We start from the raw sequence: 16,297 nt of genomic DNA on the forward strand, positions 1-16,297 counted from the left end.
CATGCACCCCAATGTTCATAGCCACACTATTTACAATAGCCAAGATGTCCATCGACAGAGGAATGGATAAGAAGATGTGGTACATGTATATAATAGAATGTTACTTAGCCATAAAAAAGAATAAGATGATGCCACTGGCAGCAACATGGATAGACCTAGAGATTCTCATACTCGGTGAAGCACATCGACAGAGACAGGCAAATATCATACGATATCACTTATAGGTGGGATCTTAAAAAATGATACAAGTGAACTTACTTACAAAATGCAAACAGCCTCACAGACATCGAAAACAAATCTATGATTTCAAAGGGGAAAGGTGAGGGGCTGAAGGCAGAGATAAATTAGGAGTGTGGGATTAGCTGATACACACTACTAAATAGAAAATGGATAAACAACAAGGACCTATAGCACAGGGAGATATATTCGTCTTTCAATGTCTTATAGTAAACTATAATGGAAAATAAAGGGAAAAGAATATAGCCGAATCGCTTTGCTGTACACCTGAAACTAACTCAACATTTTAAATCAACAATACTTCAATTTTTTAAAAAAGCAAATCTAGTACTCAGCCTGTGTGTGTTTGTGTGTGTATTCAGTTGCTCAGTCATGTCCGACTCTGCGACCCCATGGACTGTAGTGTGCCAGGCTCCTCTGTCCACGGGCTTCTCCTCCAGGAGATCTTCCCAACCCAGGGATCGAACCCGGGTCTCTTGCATTGGCAGGCAATACTTTACCACCACTGCCATCTGTGAAGCCCATAATAACACCACTTCCCTAGGTAAGACCTACAGCACCCACAGCTATGTAGGACACAGCCAGGAACTTGAAATCAAGGGACTTCTAAGCAGCCAATCGCTATTGCGAAGTTCACGCACTTTGCTCTGCAGAACTACCTTGGCACAGCCACCAAGGAATAGGTTCCAGCCTCAGGGCCTCTGACCCAAGAGGTGTGAAACAGAAGGAAGAAGGAAGCACCAGAAAAATGCAGCTGGTTTTCTAAAAGTCTCTTTCAGTTTTTCAGCACCATGGCTGGAAACCTAAGTACTTTGAAACCCTAGCAAACTCTGACAACATTCTCCAACCTCAGGGGCAGAGTCACCTGGGAATTCGTTACAGATGCAGTTTCTTGGACCCAGCTCTCGGAGACCCTGCATGTGGATCAAGTCCCCCGGGGCAGAGCACAGAAGTCTGGCATGTCTGCTTTGCCATGCAGTCCAGTAAGTGATGCTCAGAGTGATCAGTTCAGTTCACTTCAGTCACTCAGTCATGTCCAACTCTTTGTGACCCCATGGACTGCAGCAGGCCAGGCCTCCCTGTCCATCACCAACTCCCAGAGCTTACTCAAATTCATGTCCATTGAGTCGGTGATGCCGTCCAACCACCTCATCCTCTGTCATCCCCGTCTCCTCTGCCTTTAATCTTTCCCAGCATCAGGGTCTTTTCCAATGAATCAGTTCTTTGCATCAGGTGGCCAAAGGATCAGAGCTTCGGCTTCAGCATCAGTCCTTTCAATGAATATTCAGGACTGATTTCCTTTAGGATTGACTGGTTTGATCTCCTTGCAGTTGAAGGAACTCTCAAGAGTCTTCTCCAGCACCACAGTTCAAAAGCATCAATTCTTCTGCTTTCAGCTTTCTTTATGGTCCAATTCTCACATCCATACATGACTACTGGAAAAACCATAGCTTTGACTAAATGGACCTTTGTCGGCAAAATAATGTCTCTGCTCTTTAATATGCTGTCTAGGTTGGTCATAGCTTTTCTTTCAAGGAGCAAGCATCATTTAATTTCATGGCTGCAGTCACCGTCTGCAGTGATCTTGAAACCCAAGAAAATAAAATCTGTCACTGTTTCCATTGTTTCCCCATCTATTTGCCACAAAGTGATGGGACCAGACACCATGATCTTAGTTTTTTGAATGCTGAGTTTTAAGCCAGCTTTTTCACTCTCCTCTTTCATTTTCATCAAGAGACTCTTTACTTCTTCTTCACTTTCTGCCATAAGGGTGTTATCATGTGTATATCTGAGGTTATTGATATTTCTCCCTGAAATCTTGATTCCATCTTGCGCTTCATCCAGCCCGGCATTTCACCTAATGTACTCTGCATATAAGTTAAATAAGCAGGGTGACAATATTCAGACTTGTCATACTCCTTTCCCAATTTGGAACCAGTCCATTGTTCCATGTCCGGTTCTAACTGTTGCTTCTTGACCTGCATACAGATTTCTCAAGAGGCAGGTAAGGTGGTCTGGTTTTTCCTTCTCTTTAAGAATTTTCCACAGCTTGTTGTGATCCACACAGTCAAAGACTTCGGTGTAGTCGATAAAGCAGAAGTAGACATTTTTCTGGAACTGTCTTGCTTTTTCTATAATCCAGCAGATGTTGGCAATTTGATCTCTGGTACCTCTGCCTTTTCTAAATCCAGCTTGAACATCTGGAAGTTCATGGTTCACGTACTGTTGAAGCCCAGCTTGGAGAATTTTGAGCATTACTTTGCTAGCGTGTGAGACGAGTACAATTGTGAGATAGTTTGAACATTCTTTGACATTGCCTTTCTTTGGGATTGGAATGAAAACTGACCTTTTCCAGTCCTGTGGCCACTGCTGAGTTTTCCAGATTTGCTGGCATATTGAAAGCAGCACTTTAACAGCGTCATCTTTTAGGATTTGCATAAGATCCTGGAATGTTAGGTCCATGAATCAAGGTAAATTGGAAATGGTCAAACAGGAGACGGCAAGAGTGAACATAGACATTTTAGGAATCAGTGAACTAAAATGGACCAGAATGGGGAAATTTAATTCAGATGACCATTACATCTACTACTGTGGGCAAGAATCCTTTAGAAGAAAAGGAGTAGCCCTCAGAATCAACAAAAGAGTCTGAAATGCAGTACTTGGGTGCAATCTCAAAAACGACAGAATGATCTCTGTTCATTTCCAAGGCAAACCTTTCCATGTCACAGTAATCCTAGTCTATGCCCCAACCACTAATGCCACAGAATCTGAAGTTGAACAGTTCTGTGATGACCTACAAGACCTTCTAGAACTAACACCAAGAAAAAATGCACTTTTCATCATAGGAGACTGGAATGCAAAAGTACGAAGTCAAGAGCTAGCTGGAGTAACAGGCGAGTTTGGCCTTGGAGTACAAAATGAAGCAGGGCAAAGGTTAACAGAGTTTTGCCAAGAGAACATACTAGTCATAGCAAACACCAACACCCTCTTCCAACTACACAAGAGACGACTCTACACATGGACATCGCCAGATGGTCAATGCTGAAATCAGATTGATTATATTCTTTCCAGCCAAAGATGGAGACGCTCCATACAGTCAGCAAAAACAAGACCGGGAGCTGACTGTGGTTCAGATCATGAACTCCTTATTGCCAAATTCAGACTTAAATTGAAGAAAGTAGGGAAAACCACTAGGCCATTCAGGTATACATAAATCAAATCCCTTATGATTATACAGTGGAAGTGACAAATAGATTCAAGGGATTAGATCTGATAGACAGTGCCTGAAGAACTATGGACAGAGGTTCGTGACATTGTACAGGAGGCAGTGATCAAGACCATCCCTAAGAAAAAGAAATGCAAAAAGGTGAATGGTTGTCTGAGGAGGCCTTACAAATAGCTGAGAAAAGAAGAGAAGATAATGGCAAAGGAGAAAAGGAAAGATAAATCCATTTTAATGCAGAGTTCCAAAGAATAGCAAGGAGAGATAAGAAAGCATTCCTCAGTGATCAATGCAAAGAAATAGAGGAAAACAATAGAATGGGAAAGACTAGGGATCTCTTCAAGAAAGTTAGAGATACCAAGGGAACATTTCATGCAAAGAAGGGCACAATAAAGGATAGAAATGGTATGGACCTAACAGAAGCAGAAGATATTAAGAAGAGGTGGCAAGAATACACAGAAGAACTGTACAAAAAGGAGCTTCATGACCCAGATAACCACAATGGTGTGATCACTCACCTAGAGCCAGACATCAGTTCAGTTCAGTTCAGTTCAGTCGCTCAGTCGTGTCCGACTCTTTGCGACCCCATGAATTGCAGCACGCCAGGCCTCCCTGTCCATCACCAACTCCCGGAGTTCACTCAGACTCATGTCCATCGAGTCCATGATGCCATTCAGCCATCTCATCCTCTGTTGTCCCCTTCTCCTCCTGCCCCCAATCCCTCCCAGCATCAGAGTCTTTTCCAATGAGTCAACTCTTCATATGAGGCGGCCAAAGTACTGGAGTTTCAGCTTTAGCATCATTCCTTCCAAAGAACACCCAGGACTGATCTCCTTTAGAATGGACTGGTTGGATCTCCTTGCAGTCCAAGGGACTCTAAAGAGTCTTCTCCAACACCACAGTTCAAAAGCATTAATTCTTCAGTGCTCAGCCTTCTTCACAGTCCAACTCTCACATCCATACATGACCACAGGAAAAACCATAGCCTTGACTAGACGGACTTTGGCTGGCAAAGTAATGTCTCTGCTTTTCAGTATGCTATCTAGGTTGGTCATTACTTTCCTCCCAAGGAATAAGCGTCTTTTAATTTCATGAGACAGACATCTTGGAGTGCAAAGCCAAATGGGCCTTAGGAAGCATCACAAGGAACAAAGCTAGTGGAGGTGATGGAATTCCAGTTGAGCTATTTCAGATCCTAAAAGATGATGCTCAGAGTGGTATCCCGGGGTAATTAAGGAAAGATAAAAGTAAGTGGAATGTACCCTGCCTAATGATAATGGTAATTGTTTTCAGAACCATAGGCTTCCCTTGAGAACTAAACACTCACTCTCTGGGAAGCACTTTAAGATCAGAGCAGAGATAGCTAAAGTCACCAGAAAAAGAAAAAAAATATAAACGGTGCTCAAACCAGCAGGACTTGATTCAATAACATATCTTTAAAAGTAATCGGGATGTTTAGAATTTTCTTCAAATTCCAATACAAAAGGGTAGGAGATGTGGGTGAGGATGTAAATAAAACCAGACTGACTGAGCATGTGTGAATTGGGATTATAGTCAGGTGATGGGTACATGGGGCTCATTAACTTACAATGTGTATGTTTCAGAATCTCCATAATAAACAGTTAAAGGAGAAAAAAGGAACTGAAAAAGAGAATGTTATTAATCATAAACAAATTGTCAAGGAGGAAGAAATCTTCCTCTATCCTTCTAGGTTCTTCTGGCTGGTCTAAAGAATAAAATTGACATGAGACAGTAACAGGAGAAAAAATCAATCAAACAAGTTTAATAGCATGTATACACGGGGACTTCCCAGATGTCTGAGTAGTAAAGAATCCACCTGCCAATGCAGGAGAGTTAAGAGACACAGGTTCTGTCCCTGGCTCTGGAAGATCCCCTGGAGGAGGGCATGGCAACCCACTCCAGTATTCTTGCCTGGAAAATTCCATGGACACAGGTGCCTGGTGGGCTACAGTTCAGGGGGTCACAAAGAGTCAGACACAACTGAGCGACTGAGCAGGCATGTACATGGGAGAGACCCAGGGGGACTGAGTGACTTACCAAAAGAAGTGGCTGAACCCCTCACCTTAAATATCATCCTTGCTAAAGACTAGAGGGTGGAAAGAGTCAGTTATGAAGAGTTAACTGGAAAAGCACAGTAAGCGAGTGTAAGGTTCTTATGCAGATTTAAGTCGTTGTCTTCTCCATTCATCAAAGTGTCTAGAGATCTGGTCATTCTCTTCCTGGTACAGTCAGGGAGACACCCTTACACATGGAGGTTTCTCTTACAAATCTGTGTGTTTCTTACCAAAGGGTAACTTCTACTTGGTTTTCAGAGTTTTTCCTATGTCTGATGTTTCCTAGAAAATAACCAATTTAATATAATGAATATACCAAAGAGACATGTTTGGGGGGGGCGGGGATATCCTGCTCTCCTACAATAGCAAAATCAAGTGTCACAGAGGGAAACACATTACCTGCCCTGATTCTGTCCAAGGAATTGTCTGCCTTGAATTTCCTGAGTGTATTGACAAATTAATCCCTATTGTGAAACAGATCTGTCAGAGGGCATTAAACAGGACATGTGTATAAGTGAAAGCTCCCCTTGTTCTTCACCAAGCACTGTCTGATTGCCAGTCCACCTTCAGGGAGAACATATTCTGATCATGCTAGCATCACTTCACAATCCGTATGACAGTCGTATTACCCATCACTAAACTCGGATTCAAGAGATGCAAGAAACACAAGGTTCGATCCCTGGGTCAGGAAGATCCCCTGGAGGAGGTCATGGCAACCCACTCCAGTATTCTTGCCTCGAGAATCCCATGGACAGAGGAGCCTGGTGGGCTACAGTTCATGGGGTTGCAAAAAGTCGGACATGACTTAGCGACTGAGCATGTAAGCAAACTCAGATTCTGGGTTTGATTCTGTTCTTGTAAGTTTGATTAATGAATCTGTCCTGAAAGGTGAAGCTATTAATAATGTGCTTTCCAGGGTCTGAACCCAGGAAAAGCATTAAGCCAAGGAAAACTTCCCAAGGAATATCTCCTGATGTAACCACTCAGAGGCCAGCCAGGTGAATAACACTCTCGCCAGTTTGTGATTGTTTTTCTTGATTAATTGAATGTTTACGAAAATACATACGGCAGGCATTGTACTAGGTGCTTTCTGTTAGCTGTCTTAATTTTCATAGTAGAAAACACTGTGCTACGTAATTACATTCATACCTATGTATATAACACACCTATGTTGAATTCTTACTGCATATAATCCATAATGATTGTCTGGCTATATGTGACTATATATATATATATATATATGACTATATATATATGTATATATATGTAATGATTGTTAGGCATTGTTCTTCTAAGTATAATTTCACTGAAACTCTCCATCTCATTGTAAAAAAAATTATAAAGAGTTTACCATTTAAGATAACATTACTAGGAAATCCACATAATCAGGCACTTGGCAACCCCTATTGCCACAATCCATTGAGAGGGAATAAATAAATAGTGAGAGTACTGCTGTTAACCTCACCATGGTATAGACTGTAGGATAAGGATATGATTTGAATCCCACACGTGTCAGGCATATGCCTGTCTGATACCCAGTGTCAGTCCATGTATTAAATGTTAGCGATGCTGGGACTTCCCTGGTAGTACAGTGGTTAAGACTCTATGCTCCCAGTGCAGGGGGCCCGGGCTCAATCCCTGAGCTAGAGCCACGTGCTGCAACTAAGAGCCAGCGCAGCCTGATAAAAATAAATAACCATTAGCAACGCTGAGCTTCCATGTCTATAGCTGTATCGTCTATATCCATGCAAACACAAAATTCTCAGTGTCCGTCCCACACTCCAGGGGACTGTCTCCCACATCTCCCAGGGTGTGTGCTCTTTCCACCTGATCATTCTGTTTGGTGGGACAATTTTTCCTAATATAACAGAAGACATTATTTATTATTTTATTTTTCTTTCTTCTTTTTTAGAAGGCTTCTTTCCATTTCAAAAATTTGTTTTGCTGAACTGATCTCCCTCCAGTGTCCATTCAGCTGTCATAATTGCTCAGGGACAATGGACATTGAGATGCAACAGGACGTGTGGTGACTAGGTTCAGTCATTTATGGGGCTCAGAAAAATGAAAAGTAGTGAAAACAACACATTCAATTTGAGGTCAAAAGATCGAGATCCAAGCCTTTTGAACTTTGTACTTTTTAATGCTGTCTTCCTTTTATAAATGAGTCCAATAAAAATTGGCCTACCTAGGGACTTCCCTCGGAGAAGGTGATGGCACCCCACTCCAGTACTCTTGCCTGGAAAATCCCATGGATGGAGGAGCTTGGTAGGCTGCAGTCCATGGGGTCGCTAAGAGTCGGACACGACTGAGCGACTTCACTTTGACTTTTCACTTTCATGCATTGGAGAAGGAAATGGCAACCCACTCCAGTGTTCTTGCCTGGAGAATCCCAGGGACGGGGGAGCCTGGTGGGCTGCTGTCTATGAGGTCACACAGAGTTGGACACGACTGAAGCGACTTAGCAGCAGCAGCAGCAGCAGCAGAGACTTCCATGGTGGTCCAGTGGCTAAGACTCTTGATGCAGAAGACACAGGTTCCGTCCCTGGTTGGGGAACTAAGATCCCAAGTGTTGTGTGGTGTGATAAAGAAAGAAAGATGTCTACCACATTTATTTAAAAAAAAATTTGCCCCACCTATTTCTCAGGCTCTTTTTAGGAATAATACAGATGACCCTAGTGACAGACTAGAATGGCTACCAAAAAAGTAATTTACAAGCCATTTCCCTCCTTGCCTTCCTGTGCCTAAAATATTCATATTTTAAGAATTCCTTTGCACCTCAATGTTTACAGTAGCACTATTTACAATCGCCAAGGTATGGAAGCAAGCTAAATGTCCATACGCCAATGAATGGATAAAGAACTTGTAGTATATGTATAAACAATGGGATACAACTCAGTCATAAAAAGAGAATGAAAGTTTGCCATTTGCAACAACATGGATGAACTTGGAGGGTATTATGCTAAGTAAAAAACAAATACTGTATAATATCAATTATATTTGGAACCTTAAAAGTAAAACACTCAATTACACTCATTGTAAATAATACAGACACAGACTTACAGATATAGAGAACAAAGGTGGTTACCAGTAGGGAGAAGGAAGGAGGGAGGGGTAAAATAGGGGTAGGAGGCCTAAGAGGTAGAAACTCTTGTGTATAAAATAAATAATAAGGATATACTATGCAGCACAGAAAATACAGCCAATATTTTGTTGGAATATAACCTTCAAATGTTTGTAACTGAGTCAATTCTTAGGTAGATTGATAAGAAGTCTGGGGTCCCCGAAGAGGAGAAAGTGGTCTGGGGCTCTCAAGGGGGACACAGGGATCTGGAGTTCTCAAGGAGGAGAAAAGGACAAACTTTTTTTTTTAAAGCCCAGAGCTGATGATTGCACAACAAAACAACTCATCTTGCTCAAAGATATGTTTTTCCTTAAACTCTGTACCAATGATTGTATAACAACAATGTATCCTGCTTGAGGACATGTTTCTCCTTCTTGAGAACTTTCTGACTAATCCTGTCATCTTAAAATGTATATTATGTGAGTGGGTCTGGTGAAAGTGAAAGTGAAGTCGCTCAGTTGTGTCCGACTCTTTGTGACCCCATAGACTGTAGCCTATCAGGTTCCTCTGTCCATGGGATTTTCCAGGCAAGAGTGATGGAGTGGATTGCCATTTCCTTCTCCAGGGGATCTTCCCTACCCAGGAATCAAACCCGGGTCTCCCACATTGCAGGCAGATACTTTACCATCTGAGCCACCAGGGAAGCCCAAGATCTTTCTATTGTTATTTTTAATCCCATTATCTTAAAGTGTAAATTGTGGGAGTGGGTGTGGTAAGACCTTTACAACCTTGAGACATTCTTTTGATTTACTGTAATAACCAATTGAAAAAGCATATAGCTCCCTTGCTAAGACCAGCAAGGGGGGCACTCTCTGTCCTTCTTCTGATGTCGGTGTCAGAAGATTTCTCTGTCTCTTTTCATACTTTGATAAAACTCTGCTACACAAAAGCTCTTGAGTGATCAAGACTGGTCCCTGGTCCCAAAGCTAAATCTTCTTCTTTGGAGATCACAAATCCGACACCTTTCACCGTAAGCTATCATAACCTTTAAACATTATTATGCTGTACACTTGAAACATATAATATTGTACATCAACTATACCTCAATAAAACAGAAATTAAAAAATTAGAATGTTCTATTATGGCAATTCCAAAAGAAAAAAGGAAATAATCCTTCAAAGACATAGAGAACAGATTTACGGTTGCTAACGGGGAGGAATGGAATGGGAGTTTGGAAATAGCAGATGCAAACTATTATATATAAAATGGAAAAGCAACAAGGTCCTATTATATAGCACAGGGAACTGTATTCAATATTCTCTAATAAACCATGATGGAAAATAATACAAAATACATAGATAGAGTGGTAAAGAATCCACGGGCTAATGCAGGAGATGCAGGTTGGATCCTAGGGTCAGGAAGATCCCCTGGAGAAGGGAATGGCAACCCACTCCAGTATTCTTGCCTGGGAAATCCCATGAACAGAGGAGCCTGGAGGGCTGTAGCCCATGGGATCACAAAAGTGTTGGATACGACTTAGTGACTAAACAATACTTAGAATACAGTAGATATGTATACCATTCACTTTGCTGCACACCAGAAACCAACACAACATTGTAAATCAACTACATTTCAGTTAAAATAAATTAAAAAAAAAAAAAAGAATCCCTTGCAGCTAGGGCTGGCCAGAAGACCCAGTTCTGGCCCAAGAGACGCTGGCGGTGAGTGGTGAGCCGGTGAGTCAAGCCTCTGGGAAACTATGTGAGAGAGAGACTCCAGCAGGCATGCTGCCTTCATCTCCGGGAGGTGAAAGTGAAGTCCCTCACTCGTGTCTGACTCTGTGACCCCATGGACTGTAGCCCTGCAGGCTTCTCCGTCCACGGGATTTTCCAGGCAAGAGTACTGGAGTGGGTTGCCATTTTCTTCTCCAGGGGATCATCCTGACCCAGGGATTGAACTCAGGCCTCCAACATTGCAGGCAGACTCTTTACCCTCTGAGCCACATTCTCCACTTTTCACCCAGCAACCAGAGACGAGCTTTTCAAGCAGTGACGTGGATCATTCCATTGCCTTATTGAATCCCTTTCCATTGTGTTTAGAATAAAATCCGAACTATGCACACTGGCGTGGCTCCCTCTGCATCCCCAGTATCAGTCAGCCCATTCCCCCGCCCCCATCCTCCAGTTGGACCGTCTGTCCCTCAGACTTGCCAAGTGTAGCCCTGGCTCGAGGCCTTGACACCTGCTGATTCTTCTGCCCGTTGCTCTGCTCCAGGTCTCTGCGCGGCTGGTGTCACCTGTCAGCCCTTCACTCATGAGTCCGCCTTTGAGATGCCTTCCTGACCGTCCTCCACTCAGCCTCTCTATCTCCCGACTCAGCCTCTCTATCCCCGGACCCAATTTGTTTCATTGTTAACTAGTATCCCAACCCAGTTATGTTGTTTCTTTGCTTAGAAACTTTGGTTAGTTGTCTGTCTTCTATCACTAGAATAAAGGCATTCCTGAGGTTCAGCCTTTTGTCTCATTTATTGCTGTGTCTTTAGCTCCTTGCCTGGTACATGAAATATAGCAGACACTCATTCAGTACTTGCTGAATAAGTGAATGGGTTTTGCCTATACATCTCCATCTTCTGTTCATTTCTTGTTGGTGTTCAGTCCCTAAGTCGTGTCTGACTCTTTGTGACCCCATGGACTGCAGCACGCCAGGCTTCCCTAACTTTCACTGTCTTCCAGTGTTTGCTCAAACTCATGTCCATTGAGTCATGGGACTAACAATTCATAGTGGGAATAACAAGTGCCTAACACAGAACATGTATAACTCCAGGAACGGATAATCAGGGAAGCCAATTTGGTAGCAAAAAACCCCCAAAACTATAAGGGAACAATTGCGATTGGCCAAGAATGGAATGTAGTAAAAAAAACACTGTGTTACTCTCATTGTCCAATAGCTGTTTGGGTTTTTTGATTGCTGTTTGATTTTGGTTTTTCACTTTTGTAAAAAAGTATGGATGGTTTACAGTGTTGCCCAATAGCTGTGTGGATTGCCACAGCTCTGAGCACCGCAGGGGTTCTTGGGAGGAGACATTTGGAAGTGAAGGTGACCCGACCAGTCAAAAGGAAATGCCTGCTTCTGGCAAACTTAGCATCACATGCCTGTGAGGTGTCTTTCACTGTCCGTTTAAATTTCCATTCCTCTTTACTTCCCCTCCTAATAGGCCTCCTTTGTTCAAACCAACTGCTCTGATTCATCTCATTAGGATTCCCTGTACTGAATAAATTTCAACCCAAGAATAAGGTAGCAAAGATTTCTGGGACGAAAAGAGCCTGCAAAGTTAGACAAGCTTCGATCAATCCCCTTGTAGCATATAGTTTTAGGAAAGTTACTTCTCTAAGAGAAGCAATAATACCTACCTCATAAGGGTTATTCTCAAGATTGAAAGAAATAATACTTAAAGCACCTGGCCCAGGATGGACCAGAGTAATAAAGTTATAAACTGAAAACAAACAGGTGAGTTTGGAGGCAATTTAATGAGGAAAAGAAGGGGGAAAACATGTGATGTTTGACTTATAACAAGAAATGTATATCCGGTCTTCATTCCCAGTTCCTGGCTCACAGATCCCCAAACTCTTGGGATTTCCTAAGTGATAAAAACATAGGGAGCATCTTTTGTTATAATATTTGATCTTTTGCCCTCAGTTCCTAAACAACAAAGGTAAAATTGGGGTCTTGTTATTAATAACAAGTCTCTTTTAACCACATGTATGTTTACATCTATGCAAGGTGACTTCTGGACACCTGGAGGTCATCTAAGGATGGAGGCTGGTTCCCAGTGGAAAGAGCCAGGTGATTAGAGGGTTGGAACTTTCCGGCCGATCCCCTCACCTCCAGGGAGGACACAGTGGCTGACTGATTCATCATCAATCACCCATGGTCCACGATTTAATCAATCATGCTTATGTAATTAGGCCTTCATAAAATTTCCTAAACTATGGGGTTCAGGGAGCTTCAGGGTTGGCGAATCAGAATGGATCCATGTGACCGGAGGGTGGCCAACCTCTAACTCCGCAGGACAGAAGCTCCTGTGTTCAAGAACACTCCAGACCTCACCCCATGTATCTCTTCATTCCTTTAAGATCCTGTCATAAACTAGAAAGTAATCTAGAAAGTAAAATGGTTTTCCTGAGTTCTATGAGTGTCTCTAGCAAATTAATTGAAGCTGAGGAGGGGTCACGGGAACATCTAGTTTATCGCCAGCAGGTCAGAAGCACAGATAACAACCTGGACTTGTTTCTGATTGGCATGTGAAGTGGGGGCTGTCTTCAGAGACTGAGCTCCTAACCTGTGAGACCTATCTCCAGGTTGAGAGTGTCAGAATTTAGTTAAATTTGTAGGACAACTTGTCAGTATCTGCCGAGAACTGGAAAATTGCTTGGTGGTGTTGGAAAACACACGTTAGAAAAGGTTTCTGTGAAAAACCTACAGCAGACCTCATATTCTGTGAAATACCTGAAGCGTTTTCTTTCAGATCAGGAATAAGACATATATGTCAGCTGTCACTTCCCTCTTTAATATTGTGTTGGACATCTCGGTCAGTGCAATAAAAAAAGATAAAGGTAGAACACATATGCTGCTGCTACTGCTAAGTAGCTTCAGTCGTGTCCGACTCTGTGCGACCCCATAGATGGCAGCCCACCAGGCTCCGCCATCCCTGGGATTCTCCAGGCAAGAACACTGGAGTGGGTTGCCATTTCCTTCTCCAGTGCATGCAAGTGAAAAGTGAAAGTGAAGTCACTCAATTGTGTCCGACTCTTAGCAACCCCATGGACTACAGCCCACCAGGCCCCTCCGTCCATGGGATTTTCCAGGCAAGAGTACTGGAGTGGGGTGCCATTGCCTTCTCCAAAACATGTATAAGAATTGGAAATAATGATAAAGGTTGTTCTCATTTGCAAGTTATTATTTATGTAAAACACCAAAAAGAATCTACAATAATTAGAATTATTGTTTTACCTGGTTCCTAGATAAAATCAATACACAGATATCAGTTGCATTTTCATACAATAGCAAAAAACAATTAGAAGCTGTGTAAAGATAACCTTCAAAAAAGAACAAAAAAATGAAGTTCTTAGAACTGTCAAGTCCTTTAAGAAAAAAATTATAAATTATTGAAAGACTAAAGAAAAATCTGGGGACTTCCCTGGTGGTTAAGTGGTTAAGAATCTGCCTTCTAATGCAGGGGGCACAAGTTCAATCCCTGGTCAGGGAACTAAGACCCCACGTGCCTTGCAGCAGCTATGCCGGTGTGCCACGACACTAAGCCCACACACCACAACTTGGAGAGAAGCCTGCCAGCTGCAAGGAAGGGCCCCCACGCAGCAACCACAGATCCAATGCAGCCAAATAAGTGAATAAATTTAAAAAAAATTAAAAAACCTAAATAAATAGAAAGACGTACCATACTGAAGACTCAACACTGTTAAGATGTCAATTCCCTTAAGTTCAGAGCATTCCAATCAAAATCCCAAACAGAGGTTTTCATAGAACTTGGCAAGTTGAACAGAAATTTTAGGTAGAAGAACAAAGGTCAAAAAATAACCAAGACTCTGCATAAAGGCAAGGGACTTGCCTCACCAAATATCAAGACATAAAGCTCTAGAAATTAAGACAAGTAGTATTGGTCCAGTAACAGCCAAATAGATGAATGGAATAAAATTAGCCCAGAAACAGATCCAAGAATATATGGAGCCCTTATTGACAAAGAGTGACCACTACAGATCATTAGGGAGAGAGTGGCTACTTGATACATGGTGCCAGAAAAAGTAGATACTCAATATGGAAAAAAATACAAAAGTGGGTTCTCACCTTATACTGTATAAAAATCAATTTTAGGTGGATTAAAGACATCAGTGTGAAAAATGATCATAAAACATTTAGAGTAGCTTAATGGGACATCTTTTTTCACTTCAGGGTAAGAAAAATGGTCTTAATTAAGACACAAAAATGCACACCATAAATAAAATGACTGATAAACTCAATGAAATTAAAATTAATAGCACCTATTCCTTGAAAGACACCCTAAAAAAACAGAAAAGAGGATCCATAAATAGGAAGAAGATAATTGCCAAACATATAATGGGCAAAGGAGTTATTATCCAGAATATAAGGACTATAGATCAATAAGAAAAAGACAACCCAATAGAACAATAAACAAAGATAAGAATTTCACAAAAAATGAAGCACACATAAAAAATAAATATACTAAAAATTTCTTATTAGTAAACAGGGAAATACAAATTTAAAATAATTAAAGTCTGTTTTACTGTCATTAGATTAACAACAGCAAAAAATTTGTTTGACAGTATCAGGTGTTTTGAAGTCCTGCCTCAGGGCCTTTGCATATGCCTAACAAATACTTCTGGAGAAGGCAATGGCACCCCACTCCAGTACTCTTGCCTGGAAAATCACATGGATGAAGGAGCCTGGTAGGCTGCAGTCCATGAGGTTGCTAAGAGTCAGACACGACTGAGCAACTTCACTTTGACTTTTCACTTGCATGCATTGGAGAAGGAAATGGCAACCCACTCCAGTGTTCTTGCCTGGAGAATCCCAGGGACGGGGGAGCCTGGTGGGCTGCCATCTGTGGGGTCGCACAGAGTTGGACATGACTGAAGTGACTTAGCAGCAGCAGCAGCAGCAACAAATACTTCCTTCACATCTTCATATATCTTGCTCATTCATCTCTGACTCAGATCCAGTTCAGATGTTACTCCTCCCAAAGGCTTCCTGATTGTGCTATCCAAACAAGGCCCCTTGGCTTCCATCATTCTTATTCCTCTAACCTGCTTTACTAGTCTTCAGAACACTTGTTAACATTTCACCGCATTTATCCTGTACATGTGTGTTATATGAACACACATATATTTGCTATTATCATTTTGCAGAAACTTTTGAAAGCGGGTGACTGACATGCTGAGTAATTTTCAAATGACAAACACTTAAGAGAAAAGGATGACTGTGTAGGAAACAAATGACATAAGCAGAAGAAATGGAATTAGTGCTTCCTTCTTTCCATCATATAGTTATTATTTTTCAGTACACTTTGATGGCAAGTTGCTAATATCAAGGTACTTTACCCCTAAATATACTTCCATAAGTAGCTCCTCAGATTCTTCCACTTAATCTCAATATCATTATCACAACTAAGAAAATTAACAATCATTCTGTAATGCCATCTAGTATATATATATACAGTCTTCATTCAAATTCCCAAGCCCTCTACATCATATCAAATATATTAAAATGCACCTACAGGACTGTTTTCCTGAAATAAAAAAGTTCTAACAATTTAGCTACAAGTCAGCCATTTCATTTGTAATCAATTTCTCAGCAAGCATGGTACATGATCCTTTTGAAGGGGAATAATTTAACCTCCTTTTTTAAAAAATTATTATGATTTTTGAATATTAACATTTTGCTAATAATAGCCTAATTATTAGTTTGTAGACATTTAATTAAATGATTCTTATTTGTGTCTTATTTTCATATTTTGGGGTCAATTCCTTTTTTTTCTAGGTCTCAAAAATTGCCATTGGTCTTCAGAAAGCTCTTTGTCCTAGGCTCCATTTAGTGGCTGCCTAAAGAGTAAAGAGTTAGAAATGGGTGACTCAGTGAAGGGCCTCCAAAACAGAGATCCATTTAAGC

At 41.5% G+C, this 16,297-nt stretch overlaps 1 protein-coding gene across 1 annotated transcript in view; it reads left to right on the forward strand.

Annotated features, from left to right (window-relative positions):
- The first annotated feature begins 5,029 nt into the window (after positions 1-5,029).
- NDUFC1 (NADH:ubiquinone oxidoreductase subunit C1) overlaps positions 5,030-16,297 on the forward strand; it is a 170,467-nt gene continuing 159,199 nt past the window's right edge. Inside the window, exon 1 of the mRNA XM_055550110.1 lies at positions 5,030-5,035. The gene's annotated coding sequence lies outside the window, so the exon portion shown is untranslated. The remainder of the gene's footprint in view (positions 5,036-16,297) is intronic.

Source organism: Bubalus kerabau, chromosome 16, assembly GCF_029407905.1.
Source record: "Bubalus kerabau isolate K-KA32 ecotype Philippines breed swamp buffalo chromosome 16, PCC_UOA_SB_1v2, whole genome shotgun sequence".
NCBI lineage: Eukaryota > Metazoa > Chordata > Mammalia > Artiodactyla > Bovidae > Bubalus > Bubalus kerabau.